This window comes from Physeter macrocephalus, chromosome 4 (assembly GCF_002837175.3).
Source record: "Physeter macrocephalus isolate SW-GA chromosome 4, ASM283717v5, whole genome shotgun sequence".
Taxonomy (NCBI): domain Eukaryota; kingdom Metazoa; phylum Chordata; class Mammalia; order Artiodactyla; family Physeteridae; genus Physeter; species Physeter macrocephalus.
Genome location: NC_041217.1, coordinates 9350641 through 9377511, shown reverse-complemented (window position 1 = coordinate 9377511; position 26871 = coordinate 9350641). Strand labels below are relative to the sequence as shown.

Genomic DNA, 26871 nt, shown 5'->3' with positions numbered 1-26871 from the left:
TGGCTCACGGGCCCAGCCGCTCCGCGGCACGTGGGATCTTCCCGGACCGGGGCACGAACCCGTGTCCCCTGCGTCGGCAGGCGGACTCTCAACCACTGCGCCACCAGGGAAGCCCTGTTTACCTGTTTTTAAGCTCCAGCTTAGAACAATGTGAGAGGCTTTAGCATTTATTTCTTTAAAGGCATTAAGATTAAATTTCATCCACAGTGCATGGTACCATGTTTGGAACAGAAGATGCTCAAAATCATTTCCTGAATCGAAGTGAATTGAATCAAGAAATCATCAAGGAAAAAGTATGAATTCTAATATCATGCCCATAACTGACAAAGCCTGAATACCAAAAAGAAAATGTTCAGAACTTGTCCCTATTCTTTACTGCCTTGCTCACCTTCTCAGCCAGGCCTGTTCCGAGCGTGGTCCCTGGACCAGGGCATCAGCACATGTGAGGGCCTGCTGCCCATGCAAATCTCGGTTTTGCCACCGCAGACGTCCTTACCCAGAAACTCAGAGGTGGCCCAAGAGTCTGTGTTGTTAACAACCTCACAGCTGATTCTTAGGAACACTGAAGTTTGAGAAGAACTGCTCTGAACTACCCTCAAAATCTATTTATTTAGTTATGGCCCAGAATGGGATCCTAGACTTAGAACCAGAGTTTTTGACTAAGATATTTTAAAATACAAAGGTTACTAAATAACTTACATATAATATGATCGTGTGACATATAGACATAGCTGAATGCATACGCGTGTATATAATCACCCCAGGCATTCTTCCAAACTAGAAGTCACCTCACAGCCCCAGGAAGCAAAGCTATACCTGTGGTAATAGTTATTCCAGAGGCTTCCATATCTTCCCAGACACCCTTTACTATAAGAATGTCTCCAAGAAGCCAAAGACAGGAGTAGCTTTATCGGGAAGGCCTTGCTCATCTTCTCTTTCTAGGCAAGCCATTCTACAAAATGAAACAACATAAACAAGGTTTGTTTGTTTGCTTGCTTGATTTTTCAACCAGGAAAGATGATCACTTAGAATGGTTTTGCTTCTCAGCTCTTTCTGTATCCTGCTGTTCAGCATAATGAAGTAGAGAGAGTGTAAGATTTGGGTGCTGACAGATATTGGTCCAAAACTTGCTTCTGCTTGTTTTAGCTGTGCAACCTCAGACAAGTTCCCTAATCTCTCTGAGCCCCAGTCCTCATCTGGAAATTAAATAAGACACTGTGATAACAGCACAGTGTTTGACACAAACGAAGTTCAAAATGTATTTGCATTCCCTTCTTCCACTTCTAGTTTGTCCATAAGTTTTATTTCCAGATCCCTTTCCCAAACCCTAGAACTGACATAGAGAATAAGCTCCCCTCCACCCCACCCCCAATGGGATGCATTGAGGAAATATGATTTGGGGAAGTGTGTGCACAAGTATCTCTAATGCTGATTTCCAGATGCTCTGACCCCACAACTACCCACAGGGAAAAGGAAGAGAAACCACTTCCCACAGCAGGGCTTTTCTCATTTCCAATGCTACAGAAGAGTGATCACAGTTCCCAGAGGAAGACTGTCAGCCTTGGAGGCTCTTGGCTACCAAGAGGGCATTTAATAGCTCCGTCAGCATGACAGGGCTTCGGCCTCACTCCCTATTACTTGTCTGTAACCTACCACTTTACTGTAAGTAAAATCTTATCTTTTACAAAGTAAAGAACAATCATCTTCAACATTCCACATTCCTACTTTCGTGGCTTCCATTTTGTCTGAATGATAACAGAAGAGACACAGGGAACAACTCTACTTCTTACTAGTTAGTCAACAAAGAGCCACTTACAATAACATGCACTCCAAACAGAACTCATCCATGTGCTATCTTGGGTCAGGATCCACTTTCTTACCTGAACCTGAGAAATCTGTCTTTTGGTGGCTCTATCTCAGAACACTTGGGAGTGGCACTGCTGATAACAAACATGCCAGTGTATAGGAGGATGAACAGTTAGCCGCTGAAGTTCTATCATCTTTTAATCTCTTCGGCACTGTTTACATTAAAGTTCTAATTCTAAAGTTCTCCACTTTGTGCCTACATCAGGCTTGTAAAGTCATGAATTATAGAAATTATAGGCATAAAAAAAATGAGTTCAAAAGCCTTGTGATAGCCATACCATGTGAGAAATACTCTTGTCTGAATAGTAAAATACTTTAGATCTTTAGTTCAGTTAACACATATCTTTGCAAAAAGAGAAAGCGGAGTGTGATGGGGGAGGGGATGGGCATATGGGGGGAGCGGTGCAGGATTCTGCATTGATTATGGGGCCTCCGTGGGCTAAAAAACAAAAGCGCATTTCATTGTAGGTTTAAGCTAAATGAAATACAAAAATAAAACCACACGCATTTCTCCTTTGGCATCACAGGCTCATCGGTAGAGTATTATCAGATTAGATGTGCTCTGACTGTAAATTATTTAAAGTTACAGAAAAATTCTAAATTTTTGATGTTTATCCCTTCGAAATCTTAAGAATTCTTTCCGCATTATAGGACCAAAAAAATAGAAACAGGCAATGAAAATGAGAGGGCTTTGGCTCCGAATTTCCTCAGCCCAGGCTGCATGTGGGGCGAGGTCAAACACACTACAAGCGTGTGGTCTCGCCGCCGCTTTCCTGACACCCTGCCTACCTGCGGGTGGCAGGGAGCTCTCTCTCAGGCTAGCGCACGCCCTCCTCCGTATGGAAGCAGGACCACCCATCACATCAAACCAATGAACAACATCTCTACTTGGCCCTTGCCTCGTTGCATGCTACAACCTGCCATCAATTCAAGTTTATTCATTATCATTCAACAGGAGGCCTTTTTTGTTTCTGAGAATTTTTCTTGACCACTAAAAATGAATTCTCTTAGGCTACAAGCTTACCAGGGCAAAGCAAAATATATGTTTTGTGATAGCAAAAACGGCCTAAATGGTACAGTTGTGGCCAATGTTACTTGAGTTGATTCTATCTGGCAACACTTTGGGCTTGATCAGCTTACAGAGATGTTTTCTTTTCTGCTCCAGGATTCCCAAAGACATTCCTGGTTTCAAAGAACAGAACAGTTTATTATTTCAGTCTGTGTTAGTACTTGGAGACCAAAGAGACCTGTTACATTGCTCTTTCTAGTCCGTTAGTAACCAAGATTCACGTTGCCTTCTCTTTTTTATGGTGACTTCTGCTGACACACAGTGAGCTAGGCTGATTCCGCTCAATGACTATAAAAGAGCGACTGTATTACTTGACAAATAAGCTGTGGCCCCAGCTCAACTCTTGAAACTCAAAGGGGTATATGTCCTTAGGTAGACAAATACATAGATAGAAACTTATAGATACATACATACAGATATATAGTATTTGCCTCTGTCATGGAAAGAACTCATATTTTGTTGTTATTAACTCTTTCAATCATTAAGTATCTAAGGTTGTGAATTCACCCAGTCAAATTTGCAAACATAATGGTTTTCTTTATTTAAGGCGGTCAAAAGGGAATGCGATTTATATTTATTAAGCACCTATTATGTGCTTGGTTTCATGCCAGGTGTTTCATATTTGTTCTATCATTTAAAATTTCACAGCCTTCTAAATCTCACCCTATAATTCAGAGTTGATGTATCACCAATACAGTTTTCATGGAGGAAAGGCACTCCAATCAACAGGGATGGTTACAAGCATTTAAGTTCAGGATCGAAGAGACCAGGACACACATTCTGCCTCTACTATGTGTTCTTGAACATCAAATCCTTGTTTTTTATTATAAACTGGGGATAACAAAACCATCTCAGGATGTGTTTGTAAAGATTAAAGGAGACAATGCAAAAAAGCAGCTGGAGGGCTTCCCTGGTGGCGCAGTGGTTGAGAGTCTGCCTGCTGATGCAGGGGACACGGGTTCGTGCCCCGGTCCAGGGGGATCCCACATGCCGTGGAGCGGCTGGGCCCGTGAGCCATGGCCGCTGAGCCTGCGTGTCCGGAGCCTGTGCTCCACAACGGGAAAGGCCACAGCAGTGAGAGGCCCGCGTGCTGCAAAAAAAAAAGCAGCTGGAAAGTAGGAACTCAATGTTGGTTTGCTTCTTCTTCCCCTCCTTCCTCTCTCTACAGGTTTCTCTCCTGTCTCATGCTCCACTTCTGTTGGCTTGTCAACTAAAAAATCAGAAAATGGTACAACTGAAAGCAGTCTTAGTGACCATCAAGTGACCTCATTCAACAAATGAACAGAATAAGGTCCACAGTGTTTAGAGACATTGACACAGCTAAGTGGTGGCAAACTTAGTAAAACAAACAAAACCAAAAAACACCCCAATTTGATGCCGTTTCTGTTATATCTAGCTAAGGTACATAGGTACATAGCTAAATTAAAGATGAGTCATGTGTCACTCACCCTCCATACCCCCTCTCATTCTAAACTTAATTAAGAATTCTTAACCCTCCTACACTGTTAGTGGGAATGTAAACTGGTGCAGCCACTATGGAGAACAGTACGGAGGTTCCTCAAAAAGCTAAGAATAGAGTTGCCATGTGATCCAGCAATCCCACTCCTGGTCATATAACCGGACAAAACTATAATTCAAAAAGATACACACACCCCTATGTTTATAGCAACACTGTTCACAATAGCCAAGACATGGAAACAACCTAAATCTCCATCGACAGATGAATGGATAAAGAACATATGGTAATGGAATATTACTCAGACATAAAAAAAGAAGGAAATAATGCCATTTGCAGTAACATGGATGGACCTAGAGATTATCACACTAAGTGAAGTAAGTCAGACAGAGAAAGACAAATAACATATTGTATCACTTAGAGGTGGAATCTAAAGCATGATACAAATGAACTTATTTATGAAACAGAAACAGACTCACAGACAGAGAACAGACTTGTGGTTGCCAAGGGGGAGGGGTGTGGAGGAAGGAAGGACTGGGAGTTTGGGACTAGCAGATGTAAACTATTACATACAGAATGGATAAACAACAAGGTCCTACTGTATAGCACAGGGAAATATACTCAATATCCTGTGATAAACCATAATGGAAAAGAATATGAAAAATAACATATATATGTATAACTGAATCACTTTGTTGTATAGTGGAAGTTAACACAACATTGTAAATCAACTATACTTCAATAAAATAAATTTTAAAAAAAGAATTCTTAAACCTCTGTGTGTAATGCAAACTGTGAATGTATAGTTCCATGTGCATCAAAATGTATATAGTGACAGCCTGCAAATATTATCCACATGCCCTACCTAACAGCTGCAGCTCCTGTTCAGATAATTATTGCTATGCAGAAATGCTGACCCACTGTTGCTGGATATTTCTTCAAGAAGAGACAGACATCTGAATATTGATGTATCAATAGAATTTTTTTCTATTTTTTTAAGCATTAAGAAGGCCAAACGAACCGCCAGTTTTGCCTTTTAGAATAATGGATAAAGTGAAGAAACAAGGATTCAACTATCTAAGACCATCCATACAAGGTCAGCACTCGGTAAAGGAATTAGGGGAGAATAGACAACTCTTTTCCTCCTAGTTTCTGTTTCCACTGGCTTTCATTTTAAATTGGGTAAAAAGTGAGCTTTCACGAGCTTGTTCTATCATCCTTCCTCTGCATTCTTTGAAGACCACAGCTCACAAATAAGCCCTTAGCAAACAGTTGTCAAGTGATTCACGGGTTGTGGGACTGGTACTAATTTCCTTCCCCTCCCATAGACACTTCCTTGATTGCGTCAGTCTTTCTCCAAACATTCACCCAATTAACATTCGCTGAGCACCGACAACCTTTCAGGCCCTGTGCTGGAGGTGACGGAGGAATAGATACGAAACAGCTATACCTTCAAAGAACTCCAAGTCTAGAGGAGGACATGGATACGGCATCGAGTAACTCTTTTTGATGATATATAAAAGTTATATCGGGGATGATTCCCTTTCAAGTGGCATTTACTTTACTTCCCACCACATCTCACATGGCCGCAGAAAAGCTCAGAAGCTTAAAAAAAAAAGAGCAGCTTTCAGTAACGATCAACACAACGGCGAGACGTGGTGTATGGGAACGGATATAGGTGGTTTTATAAGGACCACGTGATTGTGTGGGACACGCATGTTGAACAGAGACTGCAGACACCTAGCTCCACACTTCCTTTTGCAGCCTGTGGTGTCAGTAGCCACGTGTGGAAGGCTTTGCTTCCGGAATAGGAAGACTGATTAACCTGTGAAGTTCTGTATTACTCATCTCAGACATCATTTGCTTTTCCCGATGCAACACATAAAACTTGCACAAGACACAGCAAAGGAACTTAGTTAGGTCACCCACATTAACGTAGGACATGTTTCTATTGACAAGCCGTGGGGACACTATCTGTTAAAATGTATAACAAAGCCAAAAGATGCTGGGCTTAAACAAACAGCATCTCTGAGAATCTCAGATCAAAACTTATAATCATATGACAGTTTGGGGGTAAATGATTCAGCAATTTTTATTCAAATTAAGCTATCCCAAACTATTCTAGATGAAATTATATTCTGGATACCTATTATGTGCAGAGTACTCTTTATAGATACTGTAGAGAAGAAGACATACAAAATATGCTTCTGATCCTCAAGGAATCTGCAATCCAGTCGGGGGAGGAAGTTTTAGGCACGTGAAAAAAAGAAGTAGCAAAACCAGGCACACGCAATACATTTCCAAATGACTGATGCTGATAATCAGAGATGTGTATAGAGGTCAATAACCATAATTATGAGTTAGAGCAATCTAGAAAGAAATCGTACTTGATGTGAGCTTTGGAAAAGAGAACCAGTCGGATAAAACAGAAGAGTAAGAGAAAGAGGAATAAGAATAGGGGGGAAAGGAGAGTGGAGCAAAGGCAGAGGAGTGGGAAAGTGGGACAGCTTTAGGGAAGTTTTAGGAAACAAGGATTGGACTTGGCTGAGGCAGGAGAAGAATAAAAACTAGGGCTGAGAATCAGGAGGAAAGCAGACTAGCGAGAACACGAACGCAAAGCCAAGGAGCTCAGACTTCCTTCCACAGGTAATGCTGAGCCACTGAATACTTTTCGTGAGCAGAATGATGTGCTAAACCTGGAGACCGTGCGCAGGGGTTAGAGGTGGGACCAAGTACGTGGGGAGAGGTGAGAGGTTCCCATGATGCTAATCATTTGGCATTTCTTCAGATGAAGATATTCTCTAAATAGCTTGTTCAATATCTCTTTAGTAAGGTGTGAAGGAATGTTCTGTAAGCCTAGATTCTATGCCACTTTATATTTAAAATAGTTGTATTATGGTCACTGAATACAACATTGTCACTCTTTTGGAACTTTCTGGTTTTCAAGTTAAAAATTGTTTCCCACTTTTCAGAATTCAGGCTTTCCCTGCCCCCCCCCGCCACCCCCACCCTGTGATTGCTTGTAACATTCAAATTCTTGGCATGGGTTTAAAATGTAGACCATGAAGTCCACCGTTTACCCCAGAAAATAGTGCTAGACAGTGCATTATTCATTTTCAGAATTTCAGGGCATTGAACTGCCTACCCAGAGGAACTCTCAGCTGACTGGTCTCAAGCTTGATGGTGTGGCCTTTCTCGCACTGCGCAACTTCCTACGTACGTGCCATCAGAATACTAAACCCAGGTGGGTCAGTGTCAGTCAGGATGAGTTTGTTCAATTTTCATGCTGGGCACTGCCTCTTCTGGCAGGAGTAAGACCGAGGTTCGTCGGCCGATTAAGAAAATGACATAATTGGAGCGCTGAGTGACATGGCATTCATTCTGATGTATCATACAGATATCCTAACATCGCATAGACAGGGAGCCCAGACAGCTGCCGGGCTAGCACACCTCATTCCCTGAATGTGATTAGGACCAAGTGAGCTTTCCCTCTTAACTATTCGGTTCAATAAAGTCAGCCTGACAGCTCTAGGATGGCTGCCACCCTCCCGGGCAGAAACCAGGTGGAGCCCTGCACTAAGGTTCAGATTTGCATGGTCACAGAACCTAGGTCACCCAAGGGTAAGGTTAAATTTGACTGTACCTCACCTTCCTCGGTCTGGTCCTGAACTTGATAAGGTGGCTCTGGGGCTACCTCTTCAGCTCTTACTTATATCTGCTAGAAAAACGCAGGCGGGCAGCAGAATAGTCTTTCCTGGATTCGGCAGTAAATCACATGACTTTATCTACCATATAACCTTATTGGACTGTAAAATTCTTTAACACTGAACCAACTGAGAGAAATGAAATCCATACGTAATGAGGCACCATAATTCATAGCATCGATCTGCAGTCTCTTTTTTTAATGTAGCCTGCTTTAGTAGATCAGACACTGAAAGACCCCTACTCATTTCCTCAAGCCCGTGCCAAGTAAAATATTCCATCCCTCCCCCCAAATTTATGGAACAAAACTCTAAACAGAAAGATGAATACAGGCTTTGGTAACACTGTGTTTTATTAAATCCTTTAATCAAGAATTCTTGAGACCAAAAAATATACAGAAATTACCATAATTAGAAACTTTAGATCTCTAAGAGACCTTCATAAGTGATCAATAAAACTACTCTAAGTTTCAAAACTGATCCTACTGTATGAGTAGAATATTGTGATAAGCAAGGTGACGGTCGTTAACCATTCCGCCTGAGTGAGGTTCTGTCAGTTGTGGAGAATGAATTGGTGGTTTTGTTCACACACACACCAAAGATGAGTGTAAGAAAAGCCACACCACCACTGAAAGTATAGACCTCACCAAGAGAAATACGAATTCTCTCTGAACACGTCCTGTCATCCTGCTACATGTTTCAATCCAAAGCTTAGACTCTGTCCACATAATCCTATCTAGGAGAAGGGAAGCCATTTCTCCCTAAAAAGAGCCTTCCTCAACAGCTGCTATCCGAGGGTTGACAGAGCACCACACTATGCAGGCCACCGTCAGCAGAACCAAAATACAGTCTGAAATCCACAAGAAAAAGATGCATATTATGAACTTTTCCAAGACACAGTTCCGGAAATGGGGAGTTTGTGAGTTACTAATCATGGGATCCTTTCCTTAATTCTAAAGACACAGACAAAGCTGCTGTAGCGGCCTGATTACCTCGTGTATACAATGTCCCGTAGAAGAACTCGTGCTAGACCCGGGGCGAGAAGATGGGCAGACACTGCCACCGATCACCTACGGCATCCTGAAATCGACAGTTTTCTAGATCTCAGCTTTCCCATCTGCACATTAAGGGTGACTTGTAGATGGGTCTTTACAAAAAAATGACAACTGAAATAGGCGCTACAACAGAATAAGGGCTGCGTGGGGGAAAGGTCTACTCCAAGTGCTTCAAGAAGTTAGGGAGAGGCTCTGAGGAAGTGACGTTTAAGTCACAATTTGAAAGATAGGAAAGAGTGAATCAAGCAAGTGGAGGTGGAGTAGGGAGGTGAGTTAACTGTGAAAGGGTGACTTTGCACGAAGGAACGTTTTGATCTTTACCACCAAAGCAGCAACGCTCAACAGCACGCCGACCAAGAGAGCCAGTACGTATTACAGAAAACATTACATCACACCTCTTAATTTTCTTTGCTTTTTCCACCACTTATTCCCTGTGCATCAATAATCCCTCCATATGTGTTATTTGAGCTCTTACTACTGACTCAAGTGTTTTTCAAAGTATAATCACGATCCCCAGAGAGAACTGGCTTAGAAAAAGTATGTTCTGGGGCTCCACCCTGGAATGACTAACCTGCAGTATCTGGGGGAGAGGCCCCGGAATACGCATCTGTAACAACCATATCAGGTGACCTCAGTGGGCTGGGTACTGAGCTAGGTGTCGCACACAACATCAGAACACACGCTCGTCTTCCCTGACCGCAAGCACCTCACAATACGGTCTAGGCAACGGGGCACATGTACCTGAAAATATACTTAACACAGTACCTTGTCAGGATACAGGATGTAACCCACCAGTGGCTCAGGAGGGAGTTCAGGTGTTGGAGATCAAGGGAGATATCAGCTTCTGCAGTAACTAGATGCCTTTTCTTGGTACACCCTGTAAAGGAGAAGTGAGGCTAAAACCCTCTGAATTATATGGGATTCACGAAGGAGCGTTAGTCAGGACACGCGGCTCAGAGGCCGAGCGACATTATAGATGTTCTCATCAGTATCCGGGGCACAATTGTGCAGTAGAGGCTGGCCTGACATCTTCAACAACAGACCACCCGGGAAACACAGATGAAAAGCACAAATGAATAGGGCACAGGAGCACTGGGACTGCACCCCAAACCCCACTGGAAAAGCTGATCCAGGAAAAGTGATCCGAGTCACTAGGAATTTATAATCTAGGAATTCCACCCCCCTCTTCAGGCTTGTTCTGTTCACTTATAAAATCAGAACTGCCCACCCCTGAGGTAGCTCTGGTCTTAGAATGGAGAAATGCTATACATCCTGCAGCAGAAAGGCTTTGGCTCAGGATCAAACCACATCCGTAAGTAACTATGGTTATCCGTCCCTGCTTCTTGAATTGATGCTTAGATTGAGATACTTTCCTAAGAAGATTTTTTTACCTGGATGCTGCATCCTTCTTTCGTATGTTAATCTCCAAGGTCAGTTTGGACTTGATTTGGACTGGATTTTCTAATCACCTAGACCTGCAATGCCCTTTACTCTTTCCTGCATTAATTAATCTTGCTGGACTTGACTTCAGGCCTTCAAATAATATCACCTTTCGGATGTTATAGTACAAGGGCGATCAATCCTGGCACAAGAGATGTTTACAAGCAAGTGCAGAAACAAAGGAGGGACAGCCTGTCCCACTGTTTCCCCCTTTTCTCCATCTCTCTCCTCTCAATTCTCTAAGTATCTTGATGGCCCAAGAGTTCAAGAAGCTTTCCTAGGGTATGTCTCCAACTGTCCCTGTGCTGCTGATCATTCAAGTAAGCTTCTGGATGCATATACTACTAGCAACTCCCATCGCTAGCAGCGTGTGTCCAATTCCGAAGCGTATGGATGAATAACTGAATACAAAGAGATGTGACATTCCACTGTGGAAAGGTTTTCAACAAGTGGTTTATTAGTTTATGGAGGTGTATTACACACTATCACAAAAGTCATCACTTTTATGATTTCATGCCTTTGCTTATGCATCTCCAAAAGTCAGGAATGTCATGATCCTTCATCCTAATCTGTTAAGGCCCCGCAGAAAACCTACCTCTGTGATCTTTTCAAAGGATCACTACCTGCTTCTGCCTCTGGTTCATAACAGTGTGTTCAGAGCCGTGCTTATCGGACTATACGCTGCTTTGCTGTGTACGTGTCTCTCTAGCTCCTAGGTGGTCAGCGTGTCAGACGGGGGCTTTGGATTCAGAAAGTCAGGGCTCTATCATTTACTTCCTGTGGGCCTTTAATAAAATAACTTAAACGTGCTTGGTATTGGAATTTTCTTCTATATAATGTCATCAGTAATATCTATGTAATGGGATAGTTGGGAAATTAAGTGAGAAAATTAATAAAGAGGTCTCACAGTACTAAGTACAGATTAAGTGCTCAAAATGTCAGCTGAGTTGATTAAATCAGAGTGACCAGTGCGCTTGTGCCCACAGCGGTGTCTGGTTTTTTTGTCACATACTGAAAAGAGTTTTCATTTCTCAAAAATTCCAGTCAAGAAAGAAAAGAATAGTTTTGTTCTGCCTTCAGTGCCCTGAAAGTTCCCAGACAGAAATATAACATGAACTATAAACACCAAAATCCACAAAGTTCTACCAACTACCACCTAAAACACAGAATTTTCCCAATTCCTCCTCATTCAGTGTTCCAGGCCATTAATGAGAAGGTGCTGGTAAAAATAGTGCTTTCCCTTAAAACAAACTCATTGACCTTTTGCCCTTTCTAAAGGTGTTTCCCTCTTCAACATTTGAAGAACTGTAATGTTTCATTTCTCCCACTGAGTAACCAGTGACCACATAAGCAAGCTGCTGACTGAAATACTGCGAAAGAAGAGAAGGGTAAATGAACCTTCCCTGGAAACTACTGCTTACATCACCAACCTACTTGGAACACTTCTGATACACTTAGAGACTCACCTCTCCCTACTGGAGAAACTGGTACTCCTGAAACGTTAAGATACCAAGGAATAAGCACATAGTTGGATTAATATTGGCAAGTGGTCGTAATAGGACATTGGAAATAGAACACTATTCGGACATTAGTAGGGACAGATAAATTGAATTTGCTTTTCAAAAGTTACCTTATGATTTCTAACACATAGACCCCCAGAGGGTGGGCAGTAAAATATGTTTGAAAGTGTGACCGTGGATAAACACTCTAAAATCTGAATTTTGAGCAATGGTGTGAGAGCAAGAAGCCCTCAGGTTTAGTTAAGAAAGAAAAAAAAGGGCTTCCTCTGAAGAATTAATCATTGCCACTTAGGTGACCGTAGGATTTTGACTACTGAGAAAGACAGGAAAGTATTAGCATACAATGACAGGAAAGTATTAGCATACAATGGAGAACTGGGATGAAAAATGAAAAGGATCTTTTAGTAACTTAAACATATTACCACATCTAGTTAATTGTCCTCTAAGCACCTTCATATTTCAAATTCCAGGGGTTAATTATCATTCCCCTCTTACTTGTTCTTTTTTTTTAAAAAACCTTTTATTTATTTATTTTATTATTTTTTTTTTTTAATTTTTGGCTGTGTTGGGTCTTCGTTGCTGTGCACGGGCTTTTCTCTAGTTGTGACGAGCGGGGGCTACTCTTCATTGCGGTGCGCGGGCTTCTCACTGCGGCGGCTTCTCTTGTTGCAGAGCACGGGCTCCAGGCACACGGGCTTCAGTAGTTGTGGCATGCTGGCTCAGTAGTTGTGGCTCCCGGGCTCTAGAGCACAGACTCAGTAGTTGCGGCACACGGGCTTAGCTGCTCCACAGCATGTGGGATCTTCCCGGACCAGGGCTCGAACCCGTGTCCCCTGCATTGGCAGGCGGATTCTTAACCACTGCGCCACCAGGGAAGTCTCTCTTGTTCTATCAGCTGCATTTAACACATACAGGCCTCCACCTTTGAAAAGCATTTTCTTCCTTCACTTGTTCAAAGAGCTATCCCTCTTCAGTCCTTCTCCCCACGCCTAGTCCCTGATTCTTCACTGGACCGTCCCCTTCTTCCTTCTTCTCTGTCTTCTCAGTTTCTCGATATTGAGGTTCTTCTCTGCCTGCACTTACAGCACAGGTGTTTTCACCACGTCCCATCTGTGCGCTGGTGTCCTCCAGGTTTCTAGCCCCAGCCCTCTCCTCTCTCCTAAAAGCCAGGCTACTGTATCCAGCTGTGTTCAACATCTCCTAATGGGCTTTGCAGATGTAATACTTATCAAACTGAGCTCCTGCTTTGCACCCACCCATGTATCCAATTCTATTCCTCTTCCCAAGTGTCCCCCATTTCACTTAGAGCCGTTATCATTCATCTATTGCTCAGCTCCAAAGCCTGAGAGCTTCTTTGATCCTCTCCTTCTCTCACATCCTACATCAACTCCTTCAGCAGAGCCTGGCCACTCTTCGTCCAGATTTTATTGTGAATCTGGACTCTTCCTATGACCTCCGCTTTGTCTAGTGCCCTAGTTCTGGACCAAGCACCATCAGATATTCCCTAGATTCCTATAGAGTCTCCTATCTGATCTCTCTGCTTCCATTTTTATACGCCTTTCTCACCTAAGTCTATTTTCTAGAGCAAACAGGGATTTTTTTTTTTAATGTAAATAAAATCCCATCATTTTCTTCCTTGGAAACATCTAGTGACTTCCCATATCACTAAGGATAAAACCCAAACTCTTTAGGTTGGTCTGCAAGGTCTTCCATTATCTAGGAGCAGTAATACCTTAACCCTACCGCTACCTCCATCACCACCCATGACGTCAGTCTCCCACCACAGAACCTTGGACCTGCTGTTCTTTCTGTCCAGATGCACTTCCCCAAGACAGTCCCATGACTTGTATTTTGACTTCTTTCAGGTCTCTGAAACACAACCACAACACTCCCCTAGAGACTCTCCCTGACACCTGTTCCTTACTCTCTATATTACCCTCTACTTCTTTTTCTCTCACGGCTCATGTATCACTACCAGGCGTGACATCATTTATTCATCTATTTGCTTACTGTCTGCCCCATCACTACCTTAGAATGTAAGTCCCAGGAGGGCAGGGCTGTATCTGTTTTGACCTCTGCTCTACTTCCAGTGTCTAGAACAATTCCCAAAACATAATGGGAACTAATAAATTGTTTTTAAATAAAATTAATTACTAATTGAATATATGTAAGCTATTTATTTAGTAAGCTACGAGTGGCTCATATTTTGGGTGTAATCAATCTTAATGAATTCTCTTGATTTTATAAAGTCCCCAGTTGAAACCCCATGAGCCCGGCTGGCAATAACAGACAAAGTTTGGCATCCTTTTCTGTTTGTATGAGCAAGGCGTCACTTACACACAAATGCAAGTGTTACTTACATTAACAGCAACCAAACCTGCACACTAACCAGTTCCCAGTGAACTAAAAAGTAATATAATATTATCGATAAATCTGAAGGCACACAGAGTCAAGGAGCTTAAGGCACCAAACATACGCAAAGAAGCCACGCAAAGAAAAAGCAAATGATGAGTCTTCACACATGTGGTAGTCAACCTGAGATCACAAAACCATGGGAGGAAAAGATCAAGGCCAAATCATTTAATTCACCTCCACATGATCAACCTACAGAGTTTCCACAGAAAACGGAGAACCTTCTAGGGCCATTTACTATTGTCTGTTCTCTAGAGTTTTCAGAAGAGAGTATGAGGTCTACCCACGAAATCCTTCAGTGAATAGGTCCAAGAAGAAACATCTTGGAGGACTCACTGAATGATGACATAATGAACCCAGGCCTCCACACACACCTTAAATGGAGTACACGTGTCCCAAGGGGAGTTACTCACGAATATCAAGTTAAGCCTTCTGAGAGATTCCAGGAACTACAAGACTTTCACCATTAGTCACCGTCACCAGGGCTCTGTGCCATTTACTTCTGGCCAAGGATCAGGAGAGTCATGAGGGAAACCAGATGCTCCGCTTTCATGACAAAATCCTGGTGATTTCTCATGGACAGTCCCCTTCTCTTGAGCAGCTTCAAGTGCATCCAAAAACTAGGGTCATGCACAGAGATACACACACACACACACACACACACACACACACACACAAATACACAGATGCAGGCTAACTCAGATATATCACAAGAGATTACAGGGAAGACATGGATCATTCCTAAGTTCCTTTTAGTTTTTTTCTTTCTAGTTTATCATTTTCACGCTTTGGAAAGGATAATGAGACTAACGTACCTGAGAACTATGGTACTCGCACTTTTGGGGAAGAGTCAATCACGGGAAAACAAGTTGTTAGGTAACGTCAAGTATTTTCCACCTGTTTTTAAGTTTTTCGTTCACAGTGCACGTGCTGAGTGAGAGCAGAGTCAGAACGGCCTCCCCATCAGCATGGGCCTTACGAGCAGCCAGCAGCAAAGACCTGCTGCCGGCCCACGCGCACTCTTGAGCCGAAAATAACTATCATGAAATCACTATTAAAGATGGCACGGGATGTGGTTATGGAACATGCCTTCTAATCCAAGGGAGAAACTAGGAAAAGACAAGAATGAAGTTAGATAGGAAAGTAGTAGGTGAATGCTATGCAGGAAGGAATTAGTGGTTGACTTATATTCCAAAATGGTCTCTCATGAAAAAAAAAAAAGCTAAAAATAATTCTATCTCACTTTCTTCTGATCTAGCTTCTCCCAGTGGTCTAAAATAAGATCTGTAACTTCTCCCCTTGACTCATCAAATACTGTATATGTATATAAGCAAATATATATATACGTGTGTATATAATCAAGTAGGCACAAAATATATTCATTTACTTATTCAACAAATATGTACTGAGTACCTACTCTGTGACAAGCACTGCTCAGATACCAGGGAAATAGCAGTGGACAAAAAGACAGAAATATCTGCTCTTGTGGGAGTTATATTCTAGCATAAGAAGACAGACGATAAAAAAAGGTAACAAGTAACTACACAGAATGTTACATGATTATAACTGTTGTGGAGGACCATCAATCGGGGAGGAAGGATAAAGTGTTCTGAAGGGTTGCAGTGTAAATACGGTAGTCACGGAAGACTTCATTGAGAAGCAAAGACGGAAGAGAAATCTGAAAGAATTAAGTGAGCAAGTCACCCAGATATTGAAGGAATATTCTTCTAAGCGGGAGTGACAATTGGTGCAAAGGGAATGTGGCTGGCATGGTCAACCAAGATGTGTCAGTGGAGCAAAGCACTCAATGAGGAGATGAAGTTAGATTACAGAAGGTCAGACTGCTGAGAGCCTTGCAGTGACTTTGGCTTTGCTCTGAGTCAAATGGAAAGTCAGTGGACGATTCTGAACGAGGAGTGAATAATCAACTTCTTAACAATGGATCACCCTGGCTGCTATTTTGAGAACAGACTAAAGGTGAGAGATGGAGTGGAAGAGAAAAAGGAAGACTAGACAAGAGGTTACTGCTGTGATCGAAGCAAAGGATAATGATGTCTTAGGCTAGGTTAGTGGCAGTGGCAGTGAGATAAGAAGGAATCAGATTCTGACTATTTTGAAGACAAAGCTAACAGGATGTACTGTAGACAAGATGTGAGAGGCATCGAGATTGACTCTAAAGACTGTGGCCTGGGGCTTCCCTGGTGGTGCAGTGGTTGCGAGTCCGCCTGCCCATGCAGGGGACGCGGGTTCGTGCCCCGGTCCGGGAGGATCCCACATGCCGCGGAGCGGCTGGGCCTGTGAGCCATCGCGGCCAGACACTGGGCCCCGCAACGGGAGAGGCCACAACAGTGAGAGGCCCGCATACCAAAAAAAAAAAAAAAAAAAAAAAAAAAAGACTGTGGCCTGAGCACCTAGAAAATGGAGTTTCCGTATGTCCATGGAGATCAGAAAAAAATTGACAAGAGCAAGTTAAGAGTGATGGGAAATACAGGGACTTCCCTGGTGGTGCAGTGGTTAAGAATCCGCCTGCCGATGCAGGGGACACGGGTTCGAGCCCTGGTCCAGGAAGATCCCACATGCCACGGAGCAACTAAGCCTGTGTGCCACAACTACTGAGCCAGCATGCCACAACTACTGAAGCCCGCACGCCTAGAGCCCGCGCTCTGCAACAAGAGAAGCCACCGCAATGAGAAGCCCGAGTACCGCAATGAAGAGTAGCCCCCGCTCGCTGCAACTAGAGAAAGCCCACACGCAGCAACGAAGACCCAATGCAGCCAACAATTAATTAATTAATTAATTTTTTAAAAAAAGAGCGATGGGAAATACAGACATCTTAATTTTGAGAGAACAATTAAACATTCAAGTTGAGATACTTCAATCTTGAGTCAAAAGGAGAGATTCAGAGAGATATATAAATCCAGGTGCTTTTCAGCACATGGATGGTGTTAAAATGACAAGAATGAATGAGATCACTCAGGAATTAGTGAGAACAGAAGAGAGAAGTGGCCTTAGGCCACTTCAAAATTAACAAGTCAGGCAATGAAGAGGAATAAGCGATGGAAAATGAAAAGAAATGGCCAGTAAAGTAAAAGGAAAATCAGGCTTATCCTGGAAGACAAGCGAAAAATACACCAAGAAGTAAGTGATAACCAACTGTGTCTGACTTTACTCATACTTCGGGTAAGAGGGGGATAGGGCGCAGATCTTGGTTGTAACGACACCAGATCTTAATGATGTAGACAAGAGCAGTCTCTGAAATACCGAAAGCACGAGCTTGATACGGGATGAAATGGGAAACTGAAGAGAGTGAGCTCAGTTGACTATTCCATGGAGATTTACCACTTAGAAAAAAGAGCAAAAACGGGGCAGTAGTTGAAGAGGGGTAGTGGGGTCAAGAGATCTCATTTTTTTTAATGGGAAAGGAACCGTACGGACTTGGTCCTATTTACATGCTGATGGAAAAGATCATGCTAGCAAGGGGAAGATTCCAGAGAGAGGAGAATCACGGGAGCAATGTCTTTCTGCAAGGGGAGGAGTGGACCCTGGACTTGACCATGGACCATTCCTCTGTGGTAACAGGAGACAAAGTAGAATATGCGGTGGGCACAGAGGCCAGAAGTCGGGTATGTGAGGTAATGAGTTTGCAGAAATTCTCCTCTAGTTGCCTCTATTTCCTCAGTAAAATGGGAAAAAATCTTTACTTCACCTGATAGTAAAGATTCAAATAAAACTCACAACATAATTCAAGTGAAAAAAACAAAAATACCGTCCAGAGAGAAAGGGCTGAGACGTGCTGGTATCCTGCCATCTCTTTACAGACAAACATCTGCACAGGGTTCAGGACGGGACGAGAACGTGCTGATGTACACGGAGTCTCGAGCGGGCTCATACCGTGTAGGGGTGAGGAGAGCCATGCACTTACAGATGCACTTAAAGGAAGTGAAACTCAGTCAAGTCAGATCTGGCTGTTACTTCTGCCTCCAGTTTTGGCCACACTCGGCCATTACCACCAATCGGTTTCAGTTTTACACACCAAAAAGTTCTTCATGCACTTAAACTTGGTTATTTGGTGGCGGGGGGTGGGGTGCGGACAGGTAGGAGGAGGGGATGTGAGGAGTGGAGAGGTATGAATTTTGTCTGTCTGTATTAAATTGGGAGAAATCCCAGTTTACCAGGTATTCATATTTCTGTTGTAAAGTCATCAGTGCCCTTTTCCACAAAATTTTTTCTATTTCAAAATTGACCTAAAGGTGACTATTTTTATATAGACTGGAATTCGCTCATATTTTAGTGGAATTTAAGTCCTGATACGTTATTTTCTGAATTAGAGTGAAAGAAGTAGTATATGAACACAACACAAAGATTTGCCCTGAATGAAATGCGTCACAAGATTCAGTGAAAACTATATATAGCTTATCATTCCATGTTATATGTAATTAACTACAGAGGTTACATCTGGGACTCTGTCATCAATTCCCAATGCTTATTCATTCATTCAACAAACGTTTTTTAAGTACCTACTATGTGTCAGGCACGCAGTATACAGCAGTGAACAAAAAAAGATAAAGATCCTTGCCTTCGTGAAGCTTATTATAGTCAAGAGGGAGAAATACAGATAATAGACAATTAACTTAATAAATAAGAAAAAAATTCATATGTAAGAAGGTCATAAGTACAAAAGGGGGAAAAAATACAGCAGAGTCAGCAGAACGGGGAGCTCGTTGGCGATATAAACGGTGTGGTCAAAGTAAGTCTCACTGAAAGTTAACACCAGGACAAAGACTTGAAAAAACTGAGGGCGTGAGTCACATCAGCTCACTGGGGCAAAGAGTGAGACAGAGGGAACAGCAAGTACAAAGGCCTGGAGGGGAGAGGGTGCAGGAGAGTTTACAGAAGTGTGAGGGGTCAACGTGAGGGTGGTGGGTGACCAGAGGAACACCAGAAGAGAGAACTGGCTACGTAATTTGTAGGGCCCAGTATAACATGAAATGGGGGGGTCCCTTGTTCAAAATTTCAAGATGGCTCTGGCAGATCCTTCAACCATGCACTGGGACCCTATGAGCACGGGTCACACATCCATAAAGCCAGCTTTGGCAGGAGATGAGGTCAGATCAAACAGGCAAGAAAGTGAGGGAACATATCTGAAGGCCCTTCCAGGCCCTTGTAAGAACTTTGACTTCTACTCTGAGCGAAATGACGCATCATTGGAGGGTTTTAACCAATCAAGCTTACAGCATCTGCGTTGAAATTAGTCAGAGGGGCCCAAAGAAGAAACAGGAGATTAGACAGGAGACTGCTGCAATACTCCAGGTGAGAGATGACAGTGGCTTGGTCCAAAGATAATATGTGCAGAGGTAATAAGAAGTACCGGACTCTGGATACATCTTGAAGATGAAACTCATAGCTAAGTGATGGGTTTTATGTAGGGAGAGAGAAAAATTTCAAGAAGAATGAAGAATGACCCCCGAGGTTTTTGGCCTGAGGAACAGAAAAATGGGAGTTGCCCTGAGTTTAGACAGGGAAGTCTAGCGAGATGCGGAGGTGGTGGAGAGGGGACGACGAGGAGTTCAGTTCTCACCCAGGCATCTGAGATGCCTCTTAGACACTCAGGTAGTGGAGACGGGGAGCTGGCAGCTGGATCCATGAGCGTGGTGTTCCGGAGGGTGGTCAGCCTGGAGGGTATAAATGTGAAAGTAATCAGAAAAGCTGTCATTCTGCAGTGCAACTAAAAGTGAAGGTCTCAACGGATCTAGATTCTCCAAAAGTTCTAGACTAATCAGATTCTTCTGTGTGCCACGCTCATCTTGGCTAATGACACTCGCACTGAAATATTTACTTTTTACTCCATTTCCCTTTGATTAAAGTCTTTCTTTTTTTTTTTTTTTTCTCATTTAACAGCTAAAACTGAACACCACGGAGTTTGAAATGTGACTAAGAGGTTGGGGGAACACTGTTTCTAAATATCATAATTAGTGTTGTGTACCAGCAGCAGACTTTGATTCTGGAACAGACTATTTTTTAATCTCCAGAATGACCCTTCTGTTACATAAGTGTAAAGAAATATTCATCTATTACATCTGCGATGTCATCATTAATCTAAATGTAGATAATAAATTTTCTGGAATAAATATAATAAATATTTGGGAAAGTTGACCAGTAGGTTGAGCAGAGGTTGCATATTATTTACGCTTGTCAATGGAGGAAAGAACTGTCCAGGGATGTAAAGGACCAGCAGCAGACTGCATCTGGACTTTTGCTTGTACCTGGTGAGAGAGCTAGGTTTTTTGTTAGTTTTAGGAATTGCTTGTAGGAAATACGGAACAGAAGAGGCTGCCGTTACAGAGACACTATGAATCTCTGCTTTCAAGCAATGCTGTGGCATGGGGGCAGGGGTGGTTCAAAGGAGGCAAGAAATTGGAGAGAACCCGTTCCGAACCAAATCCACAGCTCCAGCGTGTCTTCCCAGGAAGACGGGGCGCAGCAGTTTTAAGAGAATCTGGACGCGTCTCCCTTAGCAGGACCCCTATCACCTCTGGAGAGGAGCCCTCAAGAGAGGGTCCTGGGGAAGGGGGTGTAAAGACAGGAAACCAGGCAGGTGGGGCAGTGCAAGACAGAGGAGGAGAGGGGGACACGTGGCAATTTATGTGAGGCACCCCTTTCAGGAGTGCAGAAATAATTTGGAAATGTCTTACAGAAGAGGAGGGATATTCAGTAATTATAGCAAAAGACAGTCAGGGTCACTGTAATTGAGCTCACTGTTTACTGACACCATTTTTACCCCCAGCCTGGTAAAAGATGCGTGTACAGATATATATTCTAGTTCCAAACAGGGCATTAGGTGCTGACTTCTCTGAAATGAGTTTTCCTCCAGTGAGGTCTGCTAGCCAGCGAAGTCATGCAGGCCCGCTTCATTTCTCTAAGCTGAGTGAGGTGTATCCGTATTCTTTCCAGTCTTCTCCCTGATTTCTTTTTTCCTTCCCTCTGTCTCAGTGGGAGAGATGAGTAGGAAGTGGAATCCTAAATTAGGAGGTTGGGATTAAGATATACACACCACTATATATAAAATAGATAACAAGGACCTACTGTGTAGCCCAGGGAACTCTACCCAATATTCTGTAATAACCTATATGGGAAAAGAATCTGAAAAGGCATAAGTATCCGTATACGTATAACTGAACCGCTTTGCTGTACACCTGAAACTAACACACACCATAAATCAACTACACCCCAACATAAAATAAAAATTAAATTAAATTTCAAAACCTGAATACGGTTTCCCATTGCTTATTATAATTAGAAATGCAGTGATCCTCCCTGTGCAATATCCCTCACTCTACTTTCATACTTCAACTAGATGAGGAAAACCTAGAGATGTTACTATTCAGTAACTCGGTATAATATGGGTTATAATAATGTTTGCAGTGCTTATAACTTCAGTGTGAAATAGAGCTTTTCTCCCCCTGCAGTTTGCATTCAGTGTGTTCTCAGGTTTGAAGATGGCCTCTACTGGGGGGTATATGAACGGGTAGGAAAAGGTGAATTGACCCTAACACACAAACAGAAGAGGAAATATGTCTCCTTTGCCTATCTTTAAACATACAAGTATGTCCTGCAGTTTCAAACTGGATACAACATGACTAATTACTTTATCTGACAACAAAACTCTAAAAATATATGTAAAAAAAACACTTAGCTTTGTAATCCGAAAAGAGCAAATATATTTTAGGATTAGATCATGCACGTTAGGTAATGTTTTTAGGATTAGATCATGTATGTTAGGTAATTTTGTCATTCTGGTAAGTCATATAAAATAGGGTTTCTCACCCTGGGCACTGGAGACACAGGGGCTGGATGCTTTTTCACCGAGGGAGGCCATCTTATGCGGTGGAGCATGTGGACCACCATCCCTGGCCTCTAACCAACCACGACAAGACTTTGGCACCTGCCCCCGACCCCCGCCCCAGTTATGACGATCAAAAGTATCTCTTAAAGTGGCTAAATGTCCCCTGGGTGGCAAAATCACCCCTGGCTGAGAACCACTGACACAGAATCTATTACTTTACAACTAGAATAGAGACTTAAATTAATTTTCATAATATATTTTGTAATTCTTTCATTTTGAGCAAGCATTTTGCAGTCATCAACCAAGGGAAGATGGCAAAGCTTTGCCAAAAGGATAATGTAAAACATCATCTCTTCCCAAATCATCAAGTGACACTGTCACTTGCTGAAGCACACAGACGATCGGTTATCTCTGTGTCATAGTCCTGCTGGCTCACAGATGACACAGTTGACTAGTCTACTTCCTTCTTCAAAAATGCAACAGCCTAGAAACAGCAAGTATCAGGTGTTTTTTGCCCACTTAGTAGGATCTATGTCTCACTAAGCCGGGCAATAGGCAGGAAGACCACAGAACTGTGCTGGAGAAGCTTGTTGGTTTTTAATCTGCTTACTGATAACGGCTTGACTTTAAGCACACTTTACCACGGATATCTTTTAAAACAATTACTTTTCATGTCTGACATTTAAGAAGCTCTACGATAATTGCTTAGATTTCCATTGCATGGGGGAGAGGCAATGGTTAGAAACTTTGAAATGACTGCATTATAAATAAATCCAGGCCATGTTTTTTCATATTCATCTATTATTCTTGTTTGCTCTTTGATGAAAAGCTAAAGTTGTACAGCGTTCATGTGTACACCGTTTCTTATGAGGAATATAATGAGAATCTCTGTAGCAAAGCCTATATTCAAGACTGGATGAACGAGCCACTTATTTCAAGCAATATTTGGTGCAAGATAATACCAGCGATGTCACCAAACTTGATTAGTTCTTACAGTTTATGTTTACTCTTGATTGAGGTTGACCTTTGATCCTGTTTTGCTGACTTTCTTCCATTGTGTATCAAAGGCCTTGAGAAGAAGAAAGGAAAACTGAGCAGTTGGATGTTTGAAAAAAATTCTGAGATGTTTTATTCAACAGATATTTTTAAACTTCTTCTACTTATTTTACTTTTTTCTAGACCTCCCACACTTTGAAAGGAGTTTTCCAGACAAGAATATCCAGGTGGTGCCATGTCTAAAAACACTGAGGAAAAGAGGAAAAATCTTTTAAAAATTTGTTCCCATGCTGTTTTAATGAGGAACCAACACGAAAAGAGGGAACACATTCTTCCTCTCCTCCTCGGCAGGGCAGACGAGAAAACAGAAAAGCAGAGTGAAGTGGAAACTTTCTACTGGTCGGGAAACTTATCCAAATAATGACACGGAAACATTTCCCTGCATTTTGCAAAATAAAACTTCATTCTTTTGAAAGTTTTCAATTTTTTAATTTGAAGTTCTCGGTGCAGGTGAAAAGACTTTTGAGAAATCGTTTTCCCTCTTTAATTTAAAAAATAATATTCAGTAGCAACTGACTGAAGAAGAGGAGAAAAAAAGGAAAGAAAACAAGAGAAGCCACAAAGCCCCAGCTGTGCTTAGTTCCTGTTCATTCAGGGCAGCTCATGACGTAGGCTTGCTGTATTTTGAATTCACATATTAGAAATCATTCAGAGAGGAAACTGGCTTTGGCATAATCTACAGAAGCAAATAGCATTCACAGAACTGTTATTCAAAAAGAAGCACAGAGCTGTACTTCTTGTTTAAATGAAACTTACCTTAGCTAGCTATAACAGGGAGGGAATATAGGTGTATTTTGTGGTGGGTAGCTTCTGACATAAAAAATTAAACAAAGTTTCACAAACAGTTATTGGAATCCGAGAAAGAATCAAACCTTGAAGCCCAAGTAGCTGAGGGTTTGGGGTCTCACTGTTCAAAACAGGGGAGTTGGAAAAGGGAGGCTTGCTGTGCTCTGGGGACTTCCCAGAGCCCAGAGCTGAGTTAGGCTGTTTATCTCCAACCACACCTCTGGGCTGAGCCTGAAAGCACTCTGTAACATCGATATCACAGGTGAGATCCCGAGGCTACCAAGTTCTTTCCTCAGGCCGGCCCCACGCTAGGCCCTGTCCCACCTGCTGTGCGCTTCCTTGTGAGGGTCTGCAAGACTCTCCCTGGACTGAAGTTGCTTTGAAGTGAGACCTCGTATCTCCACCTAGGATCTAATTTAGTGCAATAAAGAATAATTCACTTATTAAAGACACCCATGCCATTCTTTCACACTAGAAGCTTACATTTCAGAGCTATGAAGATGGTTTCTAGCTGCCATAATCTCATGGCATTAGACCGCTGTATGTCCCATACCACTGCTGTGTTCATAATATTTAGACAGTTCCATAGCAACACATAAAATACGGCCTCCAGAGGTCTGCACTCCTTCAGCCTCGTGTGAAGGATTAGAGAAGCTCCTGAGGAAAGCAGCCATACTACAGAGCACTGCATCTGAACTGCTCCCTTTCTGGTAGGAATTGCAGAAACCTGGAGCAGAAACAGATCCTAGGATTTTACATTCAATTCTAGAAGTGTCCCCCTGTTCTTGTAGTTTTCTGGTTTTATTTATAAGGCATCAAGAAATCCTCTTATTCAATTCTGGAAAGAGCTAATAAAATTTGACTACTTTATAGTTAATCTTCTTCCTCTTTCCACGCTAGAAAAATAGATTATCGTCTTTTTATTATCTAAAATGTTTTGTATAAAAGTATTAGTGGAGATGGCAGAGATGCAAATATCTTTCTAAGACCTGGTTCTCTTTCCATATGCTTCTTGAAATTTGGAAGTAAATGTCTCATTTTGGCTTGCTCTTGACCCAGATAACAAAAATTTACTTTATCATGCTATCCATTTGCATTAAAATAGGTTTTCTACAGTGTCCAGCACAGAGGTTTTCTTTTGTTTTATTTTATGTTTAGCAGCTTAAAACAACAAACGTTTCTTTTCTTTTCTTTTCTGAGACCCCCTGAGGGGTCTCTCATGAGGTTGTGGTCAAGCTGTTTGCTGGGGCTACATTCATCATTTTTTATATTCTTGGCTTCGTGACATAATGTTCAACAGATCCTCTCTCTCCTCTCTTCTTTTTGAGCTTAAAGTCTCTGTGCCCTTTGTCATTAAGATATCATCAACATCCCTCTGGCTGGAGTATTTTGTCTTCACCTGCTCTCCTCGGAAAGCAGGACCGTTGGTTGAAATAATTCCCATGTTTCACTGATCAGGAAAGAGGCCTGAATCAGGCCCAGTTGTCAGGCTGGAGCACAGGGACCCCTCAAAGTCCCCGGGCTGCTATCAGTGTCAGCTGGGCAGAGCCAGTTCTGATGGAACACAGAACCAGAACATTCAAGTCTGGTATTTTCTAGGAGACAGACACAAATGTGCACAAAAATCACTTAGGCCTCTTGTTAAGATGCAGATTCTAACCTTAGTTCTGGGATGAGCCTGAGCTCCTGCAGCAAGCACAGAGACTTTAAGTAAACACTGATGACCTACCCTGTCACTGTGGGTACTCCCCTCGCCTCCTCATCCTGTTCTCCATCAACCTTATGGGGTTAGTCACTATTTCCTATCTGCATGTTGTTGAAAATATCTTCCTAAATGTTACTCTCTATTTGCAAAGGCACTATTATATCCAGATTATGTCTTCTCACAGGGGGTGAGCATAACAACCTGTTACTTTACTTACTTTCAATTGTTTCCTGTAGTATTTTATAGAATGCACAATATTTTACATAGGCATCACATTTGACTCTCAAAACAACCCGTGTGGTAGGCCAGGCAAACATCACCCCAGCTTTGCAAATATGGAAACAGGCTCAGGAAGAGTAAATTACTTTCTCAGGGTCATGAAGCTACCAAGGTGCACAGTTGAAACTCTGGGTCTAAATCCCAGCTCCCCAAACTTACTTCTGTCTTCTTAAGGCCAAATAACAATAGCACCACAATAAAACCCACTAAAGATTTCAACACCTCTTAAAAGACATGTAGCAATTAAGAACTGGAATTAAGAACTGGAAATGGCCTTACGGATTATGAAATACATTGTAGCTCCAGGAACTCAGGGACTACGTAATGTGTCCAACATCACAGAACTAACTATAGACTCGGCCAGTACTTGAATCTCCTGACTTCCAGGCCAGCATCTTCCGCTACTTTTCCATCTCACTCCCTTAAAAGCCCCCTGGCTCTACCCTGAGGAAACCATCATTCACAAAGAGTCCTGTACCACAGTGTTCACTGCAGCTCTGTTTACAACAGCCAGGACATGGAAGCAACCTAAGTGTCCATCAGCAGATGAATGGATAAAGAAGATGTGGCACATATATACAATGGAATATTACTCAGCCATAAAAGGAAACAAAATTGAGTTATTTGTAGTGAGCTGGATGGACCTAGAGTCTGTCATACAGAGTGAAGTCAGAAGGAGAAAA

At 42.4% G+C, this 26871-nt stretch overlaps 1 long non-coding RNA gene across 8 annotated transcripts in view; it reads right to left on the bottom strand.

Moving 5' to 3' along the window:
• Positions 1 to 26871, bottom strand: part of LOC112066691 (uncharacterized) — a 330402-nt gene that overhangs the window by 11261 nt on the left and 292270 nt on the right. For 7 of the 8 annotated variants that reach the window (XR_003679301.1, XR_008617015.1, XR_008617011.1 and 4 more), the window contains 2 exons: positions 20098 to 20191; positions 9913 to 10024 (listed from right to left, as the gene is read on the bottom strand). This is a non-coding gene — a long non-coding RNA (uncharacterized lncRNA). The remainder of the gene's footprint in view (positions 1 to 9912; positions 10025 to 20097; positions 20192 to 26871) is intronic. The other variant, XR_008617012.1, reaches the window with a different exon arrangement.